The sequence below is a fragment of the Pristis pectinata genome, chromosome 30, assembly GCF_009764475.1.
Source record: "Pristis pectinata isolate sPriPec2 chromosome 30, sPriPec2.1.pri, whole genome shotgun sequence".
NCBI classification, from domain to species: Eukaryota; Metazoa; Chordata; class Chondrichthyes; order Rhinopristiformes; family Pristidae; genus Pristis; species Pristis pectinata.
The window spans coordinates 10,320,203-10,328,952 of NC_067434.1; the positions used below are offsets into that span (position 1 = coordinate 10,320,203).

The 8,750-nt window shown below is 44.9% G+C and overlaps 1 protein-coding gene across 1 annotated transcript in view; it reads right to left on the reverse strand.

The window, feature by feature from the left end:
• Window positions 1–8,048, reverse strand: part of LOC127584570 (tyrosine-protein phosphatase non-receptor type 13-like) — a 307,142-nt gene extending 299,094 nt beyond the window's left edge. The window contains exon 1 of the mRNA XM_052041344.1: window positions 7,783–8,048. The gene's annotated coding sequence lies outside the window, so the exon portion shown is untranslated. The remainder of the gene's footprint in view (window positions 1–7,782) is intronic.
• Window positions 8,049–8,750: the final 702 nt, after the last annotated feature.

An 8,750-nucleotide genomic window follows, 5' to 3' on the forward strand; every position in this document is an offset into this window, starting at 1 on the left:
TCAAACTGATTACCTCTCATTCTTCTGAACTCAAGTGGACATAGGCTCAGTCAGCTTGATCCATCAACTTTGATATCAAATCACAACCCCACCCACATTCCTTCCTTATTATTCATTCATACTTTCAAAACATGTACCATGAAGCATTTTTTTTCCAGCTTAAATAAATACATTTGATAACATAACTATAAGTTTAGAAGGTGATTTGTGTGTTGCTTTGGCAAATTTACCCAAGTTATTTCCTTCTAGCAGTTCTGCACACATACAAAACATGTGAAATCAGATTAAAATATCCTGCAAACTCTGATGTTGACACTAAGAGATCAATGAGTGATAGGTTGTAAAACACCATACAATAAACTGAATGAAAACTGGGCAAAGTGTAGTATATTCCCTTTTGTCCTGCTACATCATGCTTGCTTACTAATATTCTATGCCTAAGTGTGGGACATTTAGCTAAACCCAAGCAGATAGGGGACTGCAAAGAGCGCTTAAATCATGGTTTCTTTCCTGATGCTTTGTTGATAGTGAAAATTAATTGATCGCATTTATGAATAAGAATACTTTTCATTTCAGAAATTGATGGAAACATTTATCAAAGTAATGAGTCACTGCTGGAAATATGTGATGAGTCAGTCAAGGTCTGTGAAAAGAAGAGCTGCAAGCTCATATCGTTCCTGAGTCTGCTTCAGGGTACCAATATTGGCAAGGCAAAGGTCTTCTACCAGAAGATCAAAACAACCGCAGATGCCAGAAATCTGAACTTTTAAGGGTCTTTAACCTGAACTGTTAACTCTGTTTCCCCTTCCACAGATGTCAAGTGTTTCCAGCGTACCTTGTGTTTATTTTCTATTATTATTGAAGGTCCTCCGTCCAACCTGCTCCTGCTGCACAACACCACCCTCTGAGAATAAAGTTTCACAGCGAGACCCGTGGACCACTTCTCGCATCATGGGAGCCACCTATCAGCAAAGGTAGCCATCGATGATGAAATTCACCACGTGTCCTCAATACACCCTTTGATTGATGGAAAAGGGTGTTTGAAGATCATGACCTCAGACCTGGCAACAGTGGGCTCTGCCCTCCTGTCTGTTTGAGACCTGGACTACCTACAGCAGGCATTTGAAAGATACCATCAGTGCTGCCTCTGCAAAATCCTCCCTCCAAATGTACAGAAGCAACATCAGTTCCCTCTTCCACAGGCTAACATTACCAATATTGAGGCCCAAGCTACACTCACTCAGCTACCCTGGCTAGGCCATGTCATTTGAGTTTTTGATACCAGACTCTCAAAACTAGTCCACGCTCAGTCATGGGAAGAGATTACCCAGGTGGACAAGAGGAAAAGATTCAAAGCTTTGTTGGAGAAAATTGAAACATCTCCACTGAATTCCTGGTCTTTGACAGCACAAAGTAGAGAAGGAGTATTCCAGATGGTATTGAGAACCTCCAGTCCACGGATCGGGAGCACACAGAAGCCTTGCATAAATGGTGGAAGGAGCGCATGGACTCACATATTACCCCCCTGCCTTCCCCACCATCCACCGCCTGCCCCATCTATGGGAGAGCCTGCCGTTCCCTCACTGGCCTCATCAGTTACCTCAGAACCCATAGAACCAGAGCGGAAGCAACTCATCCTTGATCACAAGGGACTGCCTAAGAAGATTACACCTTAAAGATCAATCTCATTGCTCATCTTCTGTGTTTTCCATTTTTACTTTAATTTCCAGTATTTGCAAGATCCTTTAGATCTTGAACTCTTATCTAGTTCAGAACCAACTGGGTACCAGCCCTCCCTATAGATAAGGATTTAAGGGTTCAGATGTGCTTACTTTATCAGCATCATAAAGACGCCGAGCATTGCTCTCTCATAGGAATGGAATGAGCAAAGATCAACAGAGCCAATTCCATTTCTTTAATACCTGCTCAGGTAGTTAGCCTGGGGAAAGTAATGGGTAGGGAAAATGAAATCAAATGTTGAAATATATATTTCACAGCTCACAGTTAAACACTTCATATGGTAAATGAAAGTCTAACAAAAAGATTTGCATTTGTGTAGCATGACCTCAGAACCCAATGAACTATTTTTGAAGTGTAGTCACAGTTTGAACATAAAAATTGATGTATTTCAATGAATGGCATTCATCATGAATACCCCCTGGTGCTTGTGATATAACTACATAAGTATTGCTTGACTGTGACTTATGATGGATTAAAATGAATACAATTGACAGTGGCACATCGAACGACTTAAGGAAAAGTCATATTAGAGAAACATAATACGTGGGGAAATAATAGTGTTAGCATTTCTTGTTGAGTGCATTGGATCACATATAGGACTTGTTCAGAAGGTAACATTGAGGCTAGAACTGGTCACCTTGTGCATGTTGTCAGAGTGCACGGAGCATTTCTGTAACTCCAGCTCATCGCCTTCTTCATATGCAACTTACTGGAAGTAAACCTGTTGGAAATTGAAACATCATTTCTTTATAGGAGCTCCCGGCATATGCCATGGGCCAAACAGTGCATGGTACGGGGCATAGTACAGCATTAAATCCAATGTATCAGAGGACTAGCAAGAGGCCATTCAGCCTCATGAGCCTGCATTGCCATTGTTGATCACTGTTGTCTCAGATGGCGATGAGGAGGCGTACGGGAGATAGATCAGCAGGTTGAGTGGTGCCACAACAATAACCTCACACTCGGCATCAGCAAGACCAAGGAATTGATTGTGGACTTCAGGAAGGGGAAGTCGGGAGAACACACACCAGTCCTCATTGAGTGGTCAGCAGTGGAAGGGTGAGCAGCTTCAAGTTCCTGGGCGCCAACATCTTAGAGGATCAATCTTGGGCCCAACATATTGATGCAATCACGAAGAAGGCACGCCAGCGGCTCTACCTCATTAGTCACTTGAGGAGATTTGGTACGTCACCAAAGACTCTTGCAAATTTCTACAGTTGTACAGTGGAGAGCATTCTGACTGGTTGCATCACCACCTGGTATGGAGGCTCCAATGCGCAGGATTGGAAGAGGAAGAGGTTGTAGGCTCGGCCAGCTCCATCACGGGCACAATCCTCCCTGCCATCGAGGACATCTTCAAGAAGCTGTGCCTCAAGAAGGCGGCATCCATCATTAAGGATGCTCACCACCCGGGACATGCCCTCTTCACGTTTCTACCATTGGGAAGGAGGTACAGGAGCCTGAAGACCCACACTCAGTGATTTAGGAACAGCTTCTTCCTCTCTGCGTCCAATTTCTGAACAGTTCATGAATCCATGAACACAACCTCGTTACTCCTCTTTTGCACTATTGATTTATTTTTGTAACTTATAGTAATTTTTACGTATTGCACTGTACTGCTGCCGCAAAACAACAAATTTCACGACATATGTCAGTGATAACAAACCTGATTCTAATTCAGACACAAATGCAGTCCATGATGCCTATCTGTGCTAATACCATTTGCCTGCATTAGGCCTTTATCCCTGTGTCTTTCGGATCCAAGTACAATTTCGACAATGATAATGCCAATGAAAGTCAAAAAGTGATAATTGGACACTTTTAATGGAGATGGTCAGGCAAAAGTAGACAGTTTCTTGATAAGCGGGGAGTGAGAAGTTATTTCAGTTTTACCAAGGATCCTTAAGGCTGCACTCAGTCATGTTTCAGCATCGGGATGCCATAGAAGTCACTCTCACCTCACCTTGAAAATTCAGCTGTTTAGTCCACATTTGGACCATTAATGTAATAAGGCTGAGAGCTCAGTGGTCCTGATGGAACTCAAATGGAGCATGTTATGGGTAAGGCTGGTTTGATACCACAATCAATGTCACCTTCTATCATTTGCTAATGGTAGCAAGGAGATTTACAGGGCACTAGCTGGATTGGATTCATCCTGCATTTTCTGGTTGGGATATACCTGGGCAAACATCCATTCAGTCAGATAGATTCCAAGGTTGCAATAGTACTGAGAAAGCTTGGCTAGAGGTTTGGAGCAAATCTTCAGCATTACCACTATCATAATCTCATGAAAGTTCATCAACCTGAAACATTAACCTCCACTAAATGGGTGCATGAACCCGATGGGCCAAAGGGCCTGTTTCCAAATTGTATGTCTCTGAGATGCTGCAGGACCTTTTACCAGAATTCCTCATATTTATTTCACATTCGCTGCAGCAGTTCTTTTGCTTTTCATTACTATTTAATCCACCACCATCATGTTGTTGTGGTCCAATGTCTCTGCTGTATCCAATACTCGCAACTGCTTTGTAATATCACATGGGGTGAATCAAATTGGGATGAAGACTGTCTTCAGTGATAGTGTGGACCTCAGGAGGATAAATCACCCACTCATTCCTTCTGGGTGAAAATAGCTGCAATTGCTTCAGCTTTTTAATCGTCACTGTTAACAGCTGGATGTGACAGTGCTTTGACCTGACTGTGGGATTGTTTAACTCTGTTTAGTTCTGCAAACTTTTGAATGAATAGAAAAGTGATTTCTAATTTCCCTTTCAAATGTTAAGTCCCCTTCTTTTTGTTTTCCAGAACAGGATACAGTATTTTCTGCACTTCTACTTCGTCAAGTCATTTTCAATCAGATTATTGCCCTCACTATTTGATATCAAAAAGTACCCTTTACAGAGAGCATAAGTGGATGCTCAAAAATCTGTCTGCTGGGAAATCATTACCTTAGAAATAAAGAGCTCCTTGGCCAGATTCTGAAACTGTTTTAGGCTGACAATAGGTCAGGGATTAAATGGCCAATGGATGTGAGGCTTCTTCATACCTAGCCTAATATATTGTCTCCGATGATTCAACAGAAGTGAGTGAGTCTGGCTAGATGGTCAGTCTCAGTAATCTGGGCTCTGTTAGCTCTAAGTTGTAGCGGAATACAGGAGTTAAGGAGTTCACAACTCTTCCACAATGGATCAGTGAGAATTCAAAACCATTTCAACCTAGACAGTCAGGGACTCAGTTCGGGATATTTTGTCTGTGTCCCTGTGCGCACATGTGCGTGTGAGAGAGGGGAAACCATCACCTGACACAGTCTCAGCTCCACGCTCAATAAAACATCACTTGGGCAAGATTACTGGAGGGCAGCTAATGTTGTGGAATCACATCCCAACACATCAGTGCCTTGCTGGGAAGAGCAAGGCTGTCTCGTGTGCAGTTTGAATACAAAAGAGCTGTAAGCTGAGAAAAATTTCTGCAAATGCTTCAATGAATTATATATTCTTTCACCACTCAGTAAACCTTTTCAAAAATTGAAAGAACAAAATCACTTTTCACTTGATTGCCTGGAACAGACTTGGAATATCAGGCCCATCGGTTGTTCCTATTGGACAAAGCAATGGTGTATTTGATATGCGTATCCACAGTTGGAAACTGGGCAGGCATGGTCATGTAGCGGTTAGCATAAAGCCATTATAGCGCCAGGGACCCAGGTTCAATTCCGGCCACTGTCTGTCAGGAGTTTGTACATTCTCCCCGTGTCTGCATGGGTTTCCTCCAAGTACTCCTGTTTTCTCCCACATCCCAAAGATGTACTGGTTAGGAAGTTGTGGGCATGCTATGTTAGCGCCAGAAGCATAGCGACACTTGTGGGCTGCCCCCAGAACACACTACGCAAAAAAATGCATTTCACTGTGTGTTTCAATGTACATGTGACTAATAAAGATATCTATCTATCTATCTAAGCACTCAGTGGATCAGGCAGTACCTGTGGAAAGTGAAAGAGATAATGTCCACACCTCTGAACTGAATCATTTCCCTGTTTCTCTTTCCATAGATGCTGCCTGTTTCCAGCATTTTCTGTTTTTATTTCAGATCAACATCAACATTTATGCATTTTCCCAGCTTACAAGTGCCCGACTTATGTACAGCCCGTACATACAAATGAGTTTTTGGGAGACCGGTGGGATAGATTGGCCGACTGCTACAGGCTTCTTCTACCATGTGGGAACTTGGTTCACAGATGTAATTCTGACTTGTGAACAGTTTGAGTTACAGACAGTTCACAGGAACAGAATCCTGTCATAATCTGGGGATAACCTGTATTCAATATCCCCAGTTATGCACAGGAACGTAAGAAGCTGCAGAGAGTAGTGGACTCAGCCCAATACATCACGGGCACATCCCTCCCCACCATTGGTAGTATCTACATGAGGCGCTTTCTCAACAAGGCAACATCTATCATCAAAGATCCTCACCATCCTAGCCATGCCATCTTCTTACAGCTAACACTGGGCAGGAGGTACAGAAGCCTGAAGTCCCACATCACCAGGTTCAAGAACAGCTACTTCCCTTCAACCATTTGGTTCTTGAACCAACGTGCACAACCCTAATCACTACCTCAGTATAGCAACACTTTTGCACTTCAATGGACATTTTTTTCTTCCAATTGTGTGCTTTCTTGTATAATTTAGGGTTAAATTTATGTTTTTCTTGTGAATGTTGTACATCTGATGCTATGTGCCTGTGATGCTGCTGCAAGTAAGTTTTTCATTGCACCTGTGCGTACATGTACTTGTGCAGATGATAATAAACTCGACTGTCTTCTTATGACCCTTTTCAGGCACTGACCAGCCTGTTGTGTATTCCCAGCAATCTTCTGCCTTTATTTCAGAACTCCAACAGGTGGATCCCCTATTTCGCAACACTAAGAAGGGGGACCAAATGAAGCAAGCCTGTTGTGTGGGGTTCAGTCTTTATAGAACATAGAACACAGAACATTACAGCACAGTGCAGGCCCTTTGGCCCACAATGTTGTGCCAACATTTTATCCTGCTCTACCATCTATCTAACCCTTCCATCTGACATAGCCCTCCATTTCTCTATCATTCATGTGGCTGCCTAAGAGTCTCTTAAATGTCCCTAATGTATCTGCCTTTTACTTCACCAACACTTCTGTGTACAGTTAACAGGTCCATCCCATTCTGGGCCCAACCACTCACACTGACTTGCAGTTTCCAGATCAGCTTTCAGACTTTTAGAAACTGCACGAGTGATTTGAAGATTATAAAGTAACAAAACAGAACCTCACACCGATCCATGCGTCAAAACCAGCAACAAAGGCCGCATTCCTGGGTGGCTTTCCTCTTGGACTCTAATCCTGTTCAAGCATCACTCCAGTTTGAGACTTCAACACTGCGGTCTTTTTGCAATTCCAGTCACACCCGACGTGATACTGGACACACAAGAGACAGCAGGGGCTGGAATCTGGAGCAACAAACAATCTGCTGAAGGAACTCAGCGGGTCGAGCAGCATCTGTGTGTTTGGGGGGGGGGGGGGGGAGGAGAACGGCAGACGTTTCGGGTCGAAACCCCGCATCAGGACCCAACGTGATTCTGTACACTGTCCCTCTGCCTTGAGACTGAACAGAGGAAATGCAAGTGGTGCGGACGCACAAACACACACACACACACACACACACAAAGAGCGACCAAATCCCATGCACAAGGTCAACTTTCCTAACTTCAGCTGCCAAGGCTCGCACACACACACACACAATGCACTACGCAGTATTTTTTCTTTTAACTATTGCCATTATGTCTGGTTGCTCGTGCATTTCAAGTCTGGGAGGATGCTGTGGGAAAAAAAGTTCACTTGCTGAATAAAAGTTGGTTGGTAGTTGATAATATTGCAGGCATCGTCCCAGCACCACTGACTTCCCGAGATCTCAACTGGAGCCAAATCCATCAAGTGGTGCAGCACTAAAAGCAACGAGGAAACGGCGGCCAGAATTACAACGACAGGGGCAAGAAAGAAGGGGAAAGTCTTACTTGAGTTGCTAGCGCACTCAATGCAAACTGTGTGCTCCAACGTGGTGAGCAAGGCGCCGGTCACGGCTGGCCGATCCTGCTGTCCAGTGCCGCCTGGCAGGTGAAATTCCAGCGCTGGCATTTGATCCTCAGCTCCCGGTAGTGTCCAATCCCAAGGCAATCCCGCGGACAAATCCCTGCCGGGCTAACGGGCGGACGATCGGATTTAATCCGCTACTTCAGTGCGATCCTATCTGGAGAAGTTGGAGCCATTCAATCGGTGTGGTGTCCCTGGGAGATCCGGGCAGGTCTGGGCTGGCGCTGCCTCCGATCCAAGGCGAGGGAGGGGCCAGAAACCAAGGAGATGCAACGCTAAATTGTGCTGAAGTGCCAATGACTGCGAGGTTGGGAGGAGCTTGTCGGCCCGACCTGGCCGAGGTCAAAGAGAGTTTGTCAAACTTCCCAAGGCTTTCGCTTCCAGGGCAGACGACAAGCAGGAGAGGAGGGGGATGTAACATTACTGGAGATCTTGAGTCTCACTTTGCTTTGGAGAAAACTGATCTGAGAGAATGTTATTTACACAGGAGACAATTCGGCCCATCAACTCAAGAACAGAAAATCCCTCCAGTCCCATCGCCCTTCTCCTTAATTCCCTGTACTCCTGAAACTTTCTCTCTCACGTTGCTAACAATCTGCTGGAGGAACAGCGGGTCGAGCAGCACCTGTGGGGGGGGGGGGGGAGGAATTAACAATGTTTCGGGTCGAGGCCCTGTATCAGGACCGAGAGGGGAGATGGGCAGTATAAAGAGAAGGGGAGGGTAAGGCAGGGGCCGGGATGATTGATGGATCAAGGAGGGGTGAAGGATGACGGGCAGATGGAGAGTGGGGGGGTGGTTGGGAGCCAAAAGCAGGTGGGTGATAGGAGGCAGGCAATAAAAGGCACATGGAGACGTGGGGGGGGGGGGGGCGTGGGAGAGTGAAGGTGGAGA